At 40.6% G+C, this 13,198-nt stretch overlaps 1 pseudogene; it reads right to left on the bottom strand.

Annotated features, from left to right (window-relative positions):
* Positions 1-2,303: 2,303 nt before the first annotated feature.
* On the bottom strand, positions 2,304-8,581 carry LOC115147391 (heme oxygenase 2-like; annotated as a pseudogene).
* Positions 8,582-13,198: the final 4,617 nt, after the last annotated feature.

Below are 13,198 nucleotides of genomic sequence, written 5' to 3'. Positions count from 1 at the left end.
TTTTGTAAGAGGACGTCTATGACAGGTGAGGGAGGGTGCGTTTCATGTATTCATTCATTGCTGAGGTCAAGATTCTTACATCCTGAAATGTCCAGTTTTCCTAAATGTCAAACTTTAAGCATTACATGCCACCTGTTGGTAGACATTGGAACGACAGATTAACTTGGATTAACATGATTCAGTTGGATTATTATTATGGCATGAAAACATTGAGCTGTAACTGTGACTTGTCTTTATTAAAGCATTCTAGACCCAGAACCTTCCTGGCTAAAGCATCTATGCGTACTACATTCTGGTCTACAGTTTAACACAGGCAGCATTCCCATTACATCTCTTGGAATACAAAAGCGTTGATAAAACACATTTGTCAACATGTTTTTTTTAAATCAGCATTGCATACAGCGGACAGGTTTTCAAATACTGCTTTTCCAAACATATACATATTGTAATGCAATTACATAATTACAAGATCAAAATCTTTGCAACATTTACAGCATAAATACAGTTGAAGTTGGAAGTTTACATACACCTCAGCCAAATACATCTAAACTCAGTTTTTCACAATCCTGACATTTAATCCTAGTAAAGATTCCCTGTTTTAGGTCAGTTAGGATCACCACTTTATTTTAAGAATGTGAAATGTCAGAATAATAGTAGAGAGAATGATTTATTTCAGCTTTTATTTCTTTCATCACATTCCTAGTGGGTCAGAAGTTTACATACACTCAATTAGTATTTGGTAGCATTGCCTTTAAATTGTTTAACTTGGGGTCAAACATTTTGGGTAGCCTTCCACAAGCTTCCCACAATAAATTGGGTGAATTTTGGCCCATTCCTCCTGACAGAGCTGGTGTAACTGAGTCAGGTGTGAAGGCCTCCTTGCTCGCACACACTTTTTCAGTTCTGCCCACAAATTTTCTATAGGATTGAGGTCAGAGCTTTGTGATGGCCACTCGAATACCTTGACTTTGTTGTCCTTAAGCCATTTTGCCACAACTTTGGAAGTATGCTTGGGGTCATTGTCCATTTGGAAGACCCATTTGCAACCAAGCTTTAACTTCCTGACTGATGTCTTGAGATGTTGCTTCAATATATCCACATAATTTTCCTCCCTCATGATGCCATCTATTTTGTGAAGTGCACCAGTCCCTCCTGCAGCAGAGCACCCCCACAACATGATGCTGCTACCCCCGTGCTTCACGGTTGGGATGGTGTTCTTCAGCTTGCAAGAATCCCCCTTTTTCCTCCAAACATAACGACGGTCATTATGGCCAAAAAGTTCTATTTTTGTTTCATCAGACATTTCTCCAAAAAATATGATCTTTGTCGTCATGTGCAGTTGCAAACCGTAGTCTGGCTTTTTTATGGCGGTTTTGGAGCAGTGGTTTCTTCCTTGCTGAGCGGTTATGGCGATATAGGACTCGTTTTACTGTGGATAGATACTTTTGTACTTGTTTCCTCCAGCATCTTCACAAGGTCCTTTGCTGTTGTTCTGGGATTGATTTGCACTTTTCGCACCAAAGTACGTTCATCTCTAGGAGACAGAACGCGTCCCCTTCCTGAGCGGTATGACGGCTGCGTGGTCCCATGGTGTTTATACTTGCGTACTATTGTTTGTACAGATGAACGTGGTATCTTCAGGCATTTCAAAATTGCTCACAAGGACGAACCAGACTTGTGGAGGTCTACAATTTTTTTCGGAGGTCTTGGCTGATTTCTTTTGATTTTCCCATGATGTCAAGCAGAGGCACTGAGTTTGAAGGTAGGCCTTGAAGGTAGGCCTTGAAATACATCCACAGGTACACCTTCAATTGACTCAAATGATGTCAATTAGCCTATCAGAAGCTTCTAAAGCCATGGAATTATTTTCTGGAATTTTCCAAGCTGTTTAAAGGCACAATCAACTTAGTGTATGTAAACTTCTGACCCACTGGAATTGTGATACAGTGAATTATAAGTGAAATAATCTGTCTGTAAACAATTGCTGGAAAAATGACTTGTGTCATGAACAAAGAAGATGTCCTAACCGACTTGCCAAAACTATAGTTTGTTAACAAGAAATTTGTGGAGTGGTTGAAAAACAAATTTTAATGACTCCAACCTAAGTGTATGTAAACTTCCGACTTCAACTGTATATGCCTAAAATACACTGTACTGCAAGTACAGCATAGTTTCAATACACACTTACAGCCCTAAATGAAAGTTGAACAATGTAACTATTCAGTGTTGATAAGCAGAATAGTGCAGGTGATAAGTACTGAAGAGGACATTACTAAGGAGATCACCTGCATGTAGGCAGTGAAAAGATGAATTAAAGATGGGTTCATACCCTACAACGTTACATTAACATCATTACTACAACAACTATCTGGTATCAACACAGCAACAAAGGGAGTGAGAGAAATAAAGAATGAAAGGATTGAGGGAGGGAACAAGTTCATTAGTCTGGACAAAGCTTGGCCATCCTCCTCCAGAAGTCCACCTTTTCCTTGTTGAGTCTTCCGCCTTTTAAACATATGATTGGCTGAATCAGTCCGTAATAGATCACAGGAAGTACCAGGCAGCCAATCCGGCGACAGCAGCCGCCCAGCTGGCCAGAACCATCTGACCAACAGGATGTCTCAGCAGCATCATGGCTAACTGACAGGCAAAGTTAGTGATGCCACTGGCCACTAGAGAGAGAGAGGAGGAAGAGCAGGAAGAGAAGAAAGAGAAGGATAATAATTCAGTCATTCATGTTCTAATTTCTAGAAACTATCTTGAGTGAAAGATTGCATTGTGACTTCATTCTGTTACTACTGTTAGTACCAAATGTGTTGTCATATGACTTGACATGTCTAATTGATGCCAAACACAGAAAAAGGAGATGTTAAAGTGTGAGAAGTTCAGGCAGGCAGCTTACCCATTTTGGCAGCGTAGTAAGGGCACTTGTTAATGTCTCCGTCCATGTCCTGGGAACCCTGCGTCCAACACCTCCTCTTTGATGCTCTTCCCTGCCTCCTCCAGCTCTGTGAACACCTGGGGACAGGTAAGTATCCAACAGCATTAAATCAGCATCTTACGACAAAATCCTACAAACATTTAATGAGTATGATGTTTAAAAGGCCAAACCATGTTCCCAAACCCTTTTACAGAATTTATATTACCCTTATCAAGTGTAATGGCTTCATATCAGTGCTGAAAACAGCTGTTACGCTAACCACAAGACAGCTGTTAGTACTGACATATGATAGGTATCCTATGTGTGGTAGACCACTACTAGCATCGTGAAATCACAGCCTGATCCACCATCCTGAATAAACCACGTGGAGCGAAACAGAATGTAAGCTCGCGAGATCAGGATGGTCGAACGAGGTTAATGAAAACCACCCTGATCAATAATATCTTACCTCCATGTTGAACTTGAAGGCCAGGTTAGACTCAGCTATGATCCTCTCCTTGGTCTCCTGGTCCATCTCCAGCTCGTTCATCCTGCTCCTGTACAGCTGTTTAAAGGCCTTGGTGCTGTGGATGCCCTCAAACTGGTAGAAGTGCAGCCCCTCGCCACTAGAGGGCAGCTTCAGCACCCGCTGTGCTACCTTCATTAGAATAGGGTTAATTTGAATAAATTAATTCAAATCAATTAGAAAATGCTGACACTGATATGTTTGTTAAAATGTTTTTATTATTTTAAAGATGAACTGAAATCACTTTTTGTTGAGTATAAACCTCTCAAAGCTAATACAATGTCATATAAACGTTATTGTGGAGTACAATTCAGTTTCTGTGTTGTAAACTGCCAAAGTGCATCATTGTGGCAGTTGTATCAATATAAGTGTGAAATAAACCCTTTTATGTACCTTCTTAAGGATCTGACCCCCAGAGAGGTCACCCATGTAGCGGGTGTAGGAGTGGGCCACCAGCAGGACCGGGTCTTCACGTCCCACTTCGTGGATGCGGTCTACATATGGCTGGGTGCCCAGGGAGCAGGTGACCTGGTTCAATCAATCATTCACTTAATCAATCAATCAAATCAGTTACCCAGCCTAGACCCCAAAGAGCAAGCAAAAGCAGAAGCACATTGACTAGAAATAAACTCCTTAGAAGGAAGAAACCGATGACTGATTCACACTATAAGGCCAAACCAAGCCAAGCTGAGCTAAGCTGTACTGGGTTGGCCTGGTTACGCGTCCACCATAGTTACGGTAACTGTGCACTACCAGCACAGTGCGGTCTGGGTCAGCCCTATAGTGTGAACCAGGCACCAGATAGGAACCCGGCTCAGAGGGGTGACCCGGGCCCGTCCTCTTCTGGCTGTACCTGGTTCTCCCAGTCTTCTCCATAGAAGTACTACAGGTCTTGGGCCAGAGCCTCACGTCGGTGCAGCTCAGTGGGGAAGTAGATGGGGGCAAAATGGGGGTGGTCCCTGTTCCTCTCTATCTCCTCCTCCATGGCAGTATAGACAAAGTAGAGCGCCACTGTGCCCCGCTGGAGGGAGGGAGGAGTGGAGGGGAAGAGGGAGAGAGAGAGAGAGAGACAGAAAGAGAGAGAGGGAGATAGAGCAAGTAGGAGAGAGACAGAGGTGAAATATTAACTCACAGGAAGACAGAAATGCAGGTCATATTCAGTTCAGTTCCAGTATATTATTGAATAGAACTGACTAAGGCAGTAAAGTGAAATATGTGAATATTACACATACTGTAGCACTATTTCAATTAGAGGTCGACCGATTAATCGGAATAACTGCATTGTTCAGGGGCAGAACAACAGATTTTTACCTTGTCACCTCAGGGATTCGTTTTTGCAACCTTCCGGTTACTAGTCCAACGCTCTAACCACCTGCCTTACATTGCACTCCACGAGGAGCCTGCATGGCAGGCTGACTACCTGTTACGCGAGGGCAGCAAGAAGCCAAGGTAAGTTGCTAGCTAGCATTAAACTTATCTTATAAAAAACTATCAATCTTAACATAATCACTAGTTAACTACACATGGTTGATGATATTACTAGTTTATCTAACGTGTCCTGCGTTGCATATAATCTATGCGGTGCCTGTTAATTTCGACAAACGGGTGATGATTTAATAACAAGCGAATTTGCGAAAAAAGCACTGTCGTTGCACCAATGTACTTAACCATAAACATCAATGCCTTTCTTTAAAATCAATACACAAGTAAATATTTTTAAACCTGCATATTTAGTTAATATTGCCTGCTAACATGAATGTGTCACTTCTCTTGCGTTCCGTGCAAGGAGTCAGGGTATATACAGCAGTTTGGGCCGCCTGGCTCATTGCAAACTGTGTGTAGTGCATTTATTCCTAACAAAGGCCGTAATTAATTTGCCAGAATTGTACATAATTATGACATAACATTGAAGGTTGTGCAATGTAACAGGAATATTTAGACGTAGGGATGCCACCCGTTAGATAAAATACGGAACGGTTCCGTATTTCACTGAAATAATAAACGTTTCGTTTTGTAAATGATAGTTTCCGGATTCAACCATATTAATGACCAAAGACTCGTATTTCTGTGTGTTATTATGTTATAATTAAGTCTATGATTTGATATTTGATAGAGCAGTCTGACTGAGCGATGGTAGGCAGCAGCAGGCTCGTAAGCATTCATTCAAACAGCACCTTCGTGCGTTTGCCAGCTGCTCTTCGCAATTCTTCAAGCATTGCGCTGTTTATGACTTCAAGCCTATCAACCCCCGAGATTAGGCTGGTGTAACCGATGTGAAATGGCTAGCTAGTTAGCGGGTGCGCGCTAATAGCGTTTCAAACGTCATTCGCTCTGAGACTTGGGAGTGGTTGTTCCCCTTGCTCTACATGGGTAACGCTGCTTCGAGGGTGGCTGTTGTCAATGTGTTCCTGGTTTGAGCCCAGGTAGGAGCGAGGACGGAAGCTATACTGTTACACTGGCAATACTAAAGTGCCTATAAGAACATCCAATAGTCAAAGGTATATGAAATACAAATCGTATAGAGAGAAATAGTCCTATAATTCCTATTATAACTACAACCTAAAACTTCTTACCTGGGAATATTGAAGACTCATGTTAAAAGGAACCACCAGCTTTCATATGTTCTCATGTTCTGAGCAAGGAACTTAAACGTTAGCTTTTTTACATAGCACATATTGCACTTTTACTTTCTTCTCCAACACTTTGTTTTTGCATTATTTAAACCAAATTGAACATGTTTCATTATTTATTTGAGGCTAAATTGATAGTATTTATGTATTATATTAAGTTAAAATAAGTGTTCATTCAGTATTGTTGTAATTGTCATTGTTACAAATAAATAAATGTAAAAAAACGTCCGTTTAATCGGTATCGGCTTTTGTTGGTCCTCCAATAATCGGTATCGGCGTTGAAAAATCATAATCGGTCAACCTCTAATTTGAATGAAACGTTCTAATCCAACTCAACCATTTGACTGAATAAATGAACAGTTTAAATGAATTTGAGCAGGGGTCAATGTGTAACATGGTTTGTCTGGGCCTGTCAGTTAACCCATTCTTGACCAGCCCTCCAGACTGACCTTAAACAGTTCTCTTTGGATGCATCCCCTGAGGAAGTCTTTGACAAACTGGCAGTTCTCTGCTCTGTCGTGTGACTCCTTGGTTCCCTCCGCTAGCAACTCTGACAGGTCATCTGGACTGGGGAGGTGAAGAACAGATGGAGGAACAACAGACAGACACATAGTAAAAAAGGTGAAATCATTCACAGGTAAAGACATGCAAGCTGACACTCTTGGTCATAAAATAATGAAGTCCTATATCACTATACAGATTGGTGATGGACGACAGATAAAAAACTAGTGAAAACTATTAACTGATAAGGGCATGCAAACATAGCCTATGTTTATATACTCCTTATTACTCATCATCATGGCAACTCCTTATTACTCATCATCATGCCAACTCCTTGTTACTCATCATCATGCCAACTCCTTATTACTCATCATCATGCCAACTCCTTATTACTCATCATCATGCCAACTCCTTGTTACTCATCATCATGCCAACTCCTTGTTACTCATCATCATGCCAACTCCTTATTACTCATCATCATGCCAACTCCTTATTACTCATCATCATGCCAACTCCTTATTACTCATCATCATGCCAATTCCTTGTTACTCATCATCATGCCAACTCCTTGTTACTCATCATCATGCCAACTCCTTGTTACTCATCATCATGCCAACTCCTTGTTACTCATCATCATGCAAACTCCTTGTTACTCATCATCATACCAACTCCTTGTTACTCATCATCATGCCAACTCCTTGTTACTCACCATCATGCCAACTCCTTGTTACTCATCATCATGCCAACTCCTTATTACTCATCATCATGCCAACTCCTTGTTACTCATCATCATGCCAACTCCTTATTACTCATCATCATGCAAACTCCTTATTACTCATCATCATGCCAACTCCTTGTTACTCATCATCATGCCAACTCCTTATTACTCATCATCATGCCAACTCCTTATTACTCATCATCATGCCAATTCCTTGTTACTCATCATCATGCCAACTCCTTGTTACTCATCATCATGCCAACTCCTTGTTACTCATCATCATGCCAACTCCTTGTTACTCATCATCATGCAAACTCCTTGTTACTCCTCATCATACCAACTCCTTGTTACTCATCATCATGCCAATTCCTTGTTACTCATCATCATGCCAACTCCTTGTTACTCATCATCATGCCAACTCCTTGTTACTCATCATCATGCCAACTCCTTGTTACTCATCATCATGCAAACTCCTTGTTACTCATCATCATACCAACTCCTTGTTACTCATCATCATGCCAACTCCTTATTACTCATCATCATGCCAACTCCTTGTTACTCATCATCATGCCAACTCCTTATTACTCATCATCATGCCAACTCCTTGTTACTCATCATCATGCCAACTCCTTGTTACTCATCATCATGCCAACTCCTTATTACTCATCATCATGCCAACTCCTTGTTACTCATCATCATGCCAACTCCTTGTTACTCATCATCATGCCAACTCCTTGTTACTCATCATCATGCCAACTCCTTATTACTCATCATCATGAAAAACTCCTTGTTACTCATCATCATGCCAACTCCTTGTTACTCATCATCATGCCAACTCCTTGTTACTCATCATCATGCCAACTCCTTATTACTCATCATCATGCCAACTCCTTGTTACTCATTATCATACCAAACTTGAGAACGAATTGTCAAGAGCGCAAAAGATCTGGGACCAGGCTAATGAAAACAGTCCCTCCATCATTCTTATCATTTCTAATTGTTGTTATTAGGGCCCCAAGTTTTCCCTGACCACCTCACCAATAACCCTGAATCATGATCCATCATTTGACATTGAATAGATTAGAATGGGTGATAGACAATCCTAATCAATAGGCTACTACTCCTCAGTACCTGAGATTGTCCTCATCATCCTCTAATTCAGTGATGATCTTCCCTTTCATTTGTCACACCGTTGGTCTTCACCGGTTCTGCTACCTTCTCTGCAGGCATCTTGCTGGTCTGTCAGTCTGGCTTGTTGGTTGGATGGTTGGTTGGCTGTCCGTCTGTCGTCTGGCTTGTTGGTTGGATGGTTGGTTGATTGGCTGTCCGTCTGTCTGTCAGTCTGTCTGTGTTTTGCTTCTCTGTGGAGGTGAAACAACCAGAGAGGATTTGGTATGACGATAGAGGGATGAGACAGAAACCTTTAAATGAGGTCCTGAGTCTGACTCCTGACCACAGTAGCTCTGGTGTGCTTCTGTGGCCAAAAATGCTGAGACACATGACCCTTTTACATAAGGGCTTGTTTATTACAGTGCCATTATTATGTTCAGACATATCTTTACTTTGGATAGGCCAACAGAAAATTAAAGGTTTCATTCAGACCCATAACATATATTTCTGAATACGTAGACTAACAATTGCATATTTACATAGAAATATACATAAACATGCAATCTGCTAAATATCATAACATGTAGATATTTCAATAACTTATAATACATCAAATCAAATTCACATGCACATGAATAGAGCAAATGTAACAGTACAGTGAAATGCTAACTTGCAGCTCTTCCTCAACTACAAAATTCATAATAAAACAAAAAATGAATACAACGCACTGTAGGCTACAGTAGTTCTATTGTAGGCATATATCCAATCAATACAAATAGCATATATGCAGCAACTTTACAAATTACCATATATTTCTCTATTTGACATTTCTACGTGCTGGCAACAACATCGGCGCATTTTAATGTTTAGAAACATCCATAATCGTCGCTTGCAAAACGGGTTTCGAAACATATGCCCCTTAGCTTTCATATCAGCGAGAAAGAATCTTTCAAATAAAAAAAGGACATTTACTGTAGCAGTTTTGCACACATCCATACATTGTGTGTGCCTTCAGTTGAACTACACTTCCTCCCAAGTTAAGTTTACACGCTAGATACTAATTATCCCAGGTGGCGGTCTCGGTCCTCCATCTGTCTTCCGTAAACAAGCGCTGTAACATGGAGATCTGGAAAACTAACCCTATATAAGGTGTGTAGTCATTTCTTTTTAAATGTCTATTATTTCTCGCTGACATGAAAGATATGCTTTCAAAATCGTATGCGTTTTAACGTTCAGAACGAGGCTTAACAAAACTCCCTCGGCCAGAAGATACTATCATCAATAGGCGCCAAAGGAAGTTAGCGTCTATGAATGGGTTAGGTGTGATCTATGCATTGATTGTATTTAGCTGGACAAGCTAGATGTATTTACTATGTGCATAATCATCCATGTTTCCCACATTTATATTCTCATTTTATTCACAGTCGCCGGGGAGGAGAATGCAGAACCCTGCATTACCTCAACACCAGTTAAGGAAGGGGAAGGGAGAGGTAATTGGAACAGAACAGAGGGAGAGAGGACATACAATCTCAATTCATCTTTCTTCGATTCCTTGCATCATATCTCCTTGCCTCCTTTTCAACTGTATCAGAGTATGTAAGTTATGAGCCGTGATATTGACATGAAAATTGTTATATTTGGCTGCCAAACTTGCTCCCACCATTATGAAGTGTAATGTTGTTCATTATTTTGCTTTCCCCATCATCCCAGAATCAAAACAGTTGCACTCTTGTAACCTGCACAGTTTCCCCACTGTCTATACGTTTCAACACAAGATTTAAATAATATTACACAATCATAAATGATTTAATTCAATTGATATTAAAAATATATTTATTAGGATCAATGTTAAACTGAAGTGGAAAGACTGACATTCATTAAACTGGGCTTTCTTTTATCTCCTGCAGGTTACGCAGGGATAAACCCCCTCCTGAATTCTGCAGCCCATTTTGCATGACTGTGGAAGGGTTCTTTGATTTCCAAATCTCTGTCATTCTCTCTATCATAATTCCAATGAATATGTTGTGCATGATATGAGTGGGTGTAATGGATTAAAACCAGTGTGAGGATGTGGACTATTTACTACAAGATGAAGATTCAATCACAGTAGGGGTCATTAACCCAGTCTTGATTGTGGAAATTCTGAGTGTCACGTCTTTTATTGGACTTAACACTGCTCTGCAGAGATGATCAACAAAACATTCACCCAGAGAACCAGGGGTGTAATCACTACGCCAATTCTCTTGCAAAATGTTTTGCAACAGAAATGGTTTACTCCAAATGGAAAACACAAACTAGAGTTTATATTGGACAAATTCAGGTAGGTTCCTCCCCATTTTGTTCCGTTTGCTTCCATTTGGTTCTCAAATGGTAAACAGTTTCCGTAATGAATACACACCAGGAGAATGTCCTTGCTGTTTGCGGGAGCCCCATCAGTCAGAGCAGGAAACCCCTGCCAAGCCCAGGCCACAGTATTACACTGACATGTCCTGTCCAGTGTGTCTACAGAACAGTGGCGTGTATTCATGGACGCCAAGGGAAGCCAGGCTTCCCCAAAAAATGTACCCATTAAAAATATATATTTATTCTCTCTGTGTTGCATAATATTTGTCTGTTTGTCGGTTGCCAGTTCATCTTGTCTCATCAAGGCTACCAGCGTGTTTTTCCGTACTCCTGTTCTCTTTAGTCCCTGTTTTCTATTAGGGTATATTGGATGGCTGTCATTCATATTCCACTCACCCAACTCATTGGAACATGTATAGGTTTAGGCTACTACATGACACTCAAATCTTCCCTATACCCATCATGAGGTTGTTACAACAACAGGTCGAGATAATTTTTAGTAATCAAAGTGACAGACAGTGACACATTCAATTACGCCTTGCACAATCCTGCCTGCATCTAGCTGATCAAGGATGTAATCATTAGTCCATCAGTTGCAAAAGAGCGTTTCTATTGGACAAATTCAGGTATGTTTATCCCCGTTTTGTTTGCTTCCGTTTAAGAAACGTTTTTCAACAGAATCGGCAGAATGAATACACCCTTGATCACATGCAAACACAGTTCATTTTCATAGCAGCCACATACAAACAGCATGATCACTTTGCTCAATGTAATTCCTTCTCGGATCTATGCGCTTTCCTCCTTTCGCACCTTAGCCCTTCGCTTGCGGACTTCAGTGCACAACACATCAGCTGTCTGGGACCAGGTGAAAAAAACTTTCCAAGCCAAACTGTTAAGGCTGTGTAAGGGAGGCGAAGTCAGGTGCAGGAGAGCAGAGTAGAGTAAACAGGCGCACTTTTATTCCGTTCAACAATAGGATCAAAAAAATTACATAAGTGCCCAAAACCACGGAACATAAACTATAAAAGTATCGCGCGTAAACATACACCATTAACAATGAACAATTACACACAAAGACATGATGGGGAACAGAGGACTAAATACATGTAGATTGATTGGGGAATGAAAACCAGGTGTGTATGGAACAAGACAAAACAAATGGACATATGAAAAATAGAGCGGCGATGGCCAAAAGCTGCCCGAACAAGGAGAGGAGCCGACTTCGGCGGAAGTCGTGACAAACCTTCAAATCATAACCGCTAACCGATACACAGCCTACATCATTGTCACCATATTATCTAACGTCATAGTCAACATAGTTAATAGAACTAATGCATTAGTAAACCCGCTACAATCATGTAGTATAGTGTACAGTCAGCAAGCAGTTTAGCAGTTACACCGGCGGGCCCAGGTGGCAATAAATGTATAAAACCAAAAGCTTACCTTGAGGAGTTCCAGTGTTGGATAGCCATAGCCAGCTAGCTAGCATAGCGTCCCTCTCTGTTAGCTAGCTAGCTAAGTAAGTGAATGTGGAAAAAATACTATGAAATATAGTTAGCTCTCTCTCTCCCTCACTCTCATGATTATCTTTCATTTTTGAAGAAATTTATTTATTCAAAACTGTTCAACTATTGTCTTTCTCTCTCTTTGAGTTAACTACTAACTACTAAACTACACATTTTATGCACTGCAGTGCTAGCTAGCTGTAGCTTATGCTTCCAGTATCAGATTAACAATCTGATCCTTGGGTGGACAACATGTTAGTTCATGCTTCAAGAGCTCTGATAGGTTGGAGGACGTCCTCCGTAAAATTGTCATAATTTGTCATAAAAGAAGGTTGGCTTCTTAGCGTCCATAGCAGTGGTTATCAACTGCACCGCAGAAATGGAACGCCAATCACAGAAAATAGATGTTGTGGTGGCAGCTGCAGAGAAGTATTTGGGTAGAGCTTCAGAATAGTTGCAGGGTGTGTTTAGTGGTGGTGGCCTGTCCTCCCAGCCTGGTGGCATGGTGCATTAGCATATAGGGTCAAAGTAGTGGAATGGATTGGTGTTTTTTTTTTTTTTTTTTTAATGAAATAGTGGTATATATGTGTAGGGTTAGTTGTTGGTGCAATATTTTATTTTATTTCCTTTTTTAATTTGTAACACAAAATGTAACATGATTGAACACACTCTGAACAGTAGTTGGCCGCATTCACAAACAAAATGTGCAAACGCTATGATACTAAAGAAGAAGAAGACGAGATTGAGAGGGACATACTTTTTTTTTTACCTGACAGGCTCACTTTCACATTGAACTCGTCATTTTTCTTCTCTTATCAGCAGGACATAATATAGAGGTAAAATGGATATCGATTTTGAGACGTGACATGTAGTATTTTCATATTTTTGTATACACTTTTCATATTCATTTGAAATTCCTGTTATTTTTAAAAGATTTCTCACAAG

The sequence above is a fragment of the Salmo trutta genome, chromosome 14 (genome assembly GCF_901001165.1).
Source record: "Salmo trutta chromosome 14, fSalTru1.1, whole genome shotgun sequence".
Lineage (NCBI taxonomy): Eukaryota > Metazoa > Chordata > Actinopteri > Salmoniformes > Salmonidae > Salmo > Salmo trutta.
The sequence above is the reverse complement of the archived record's forward strand: the minus strand, read 5'-3'. Positions and strand labels throughout refer to the sequence as shown.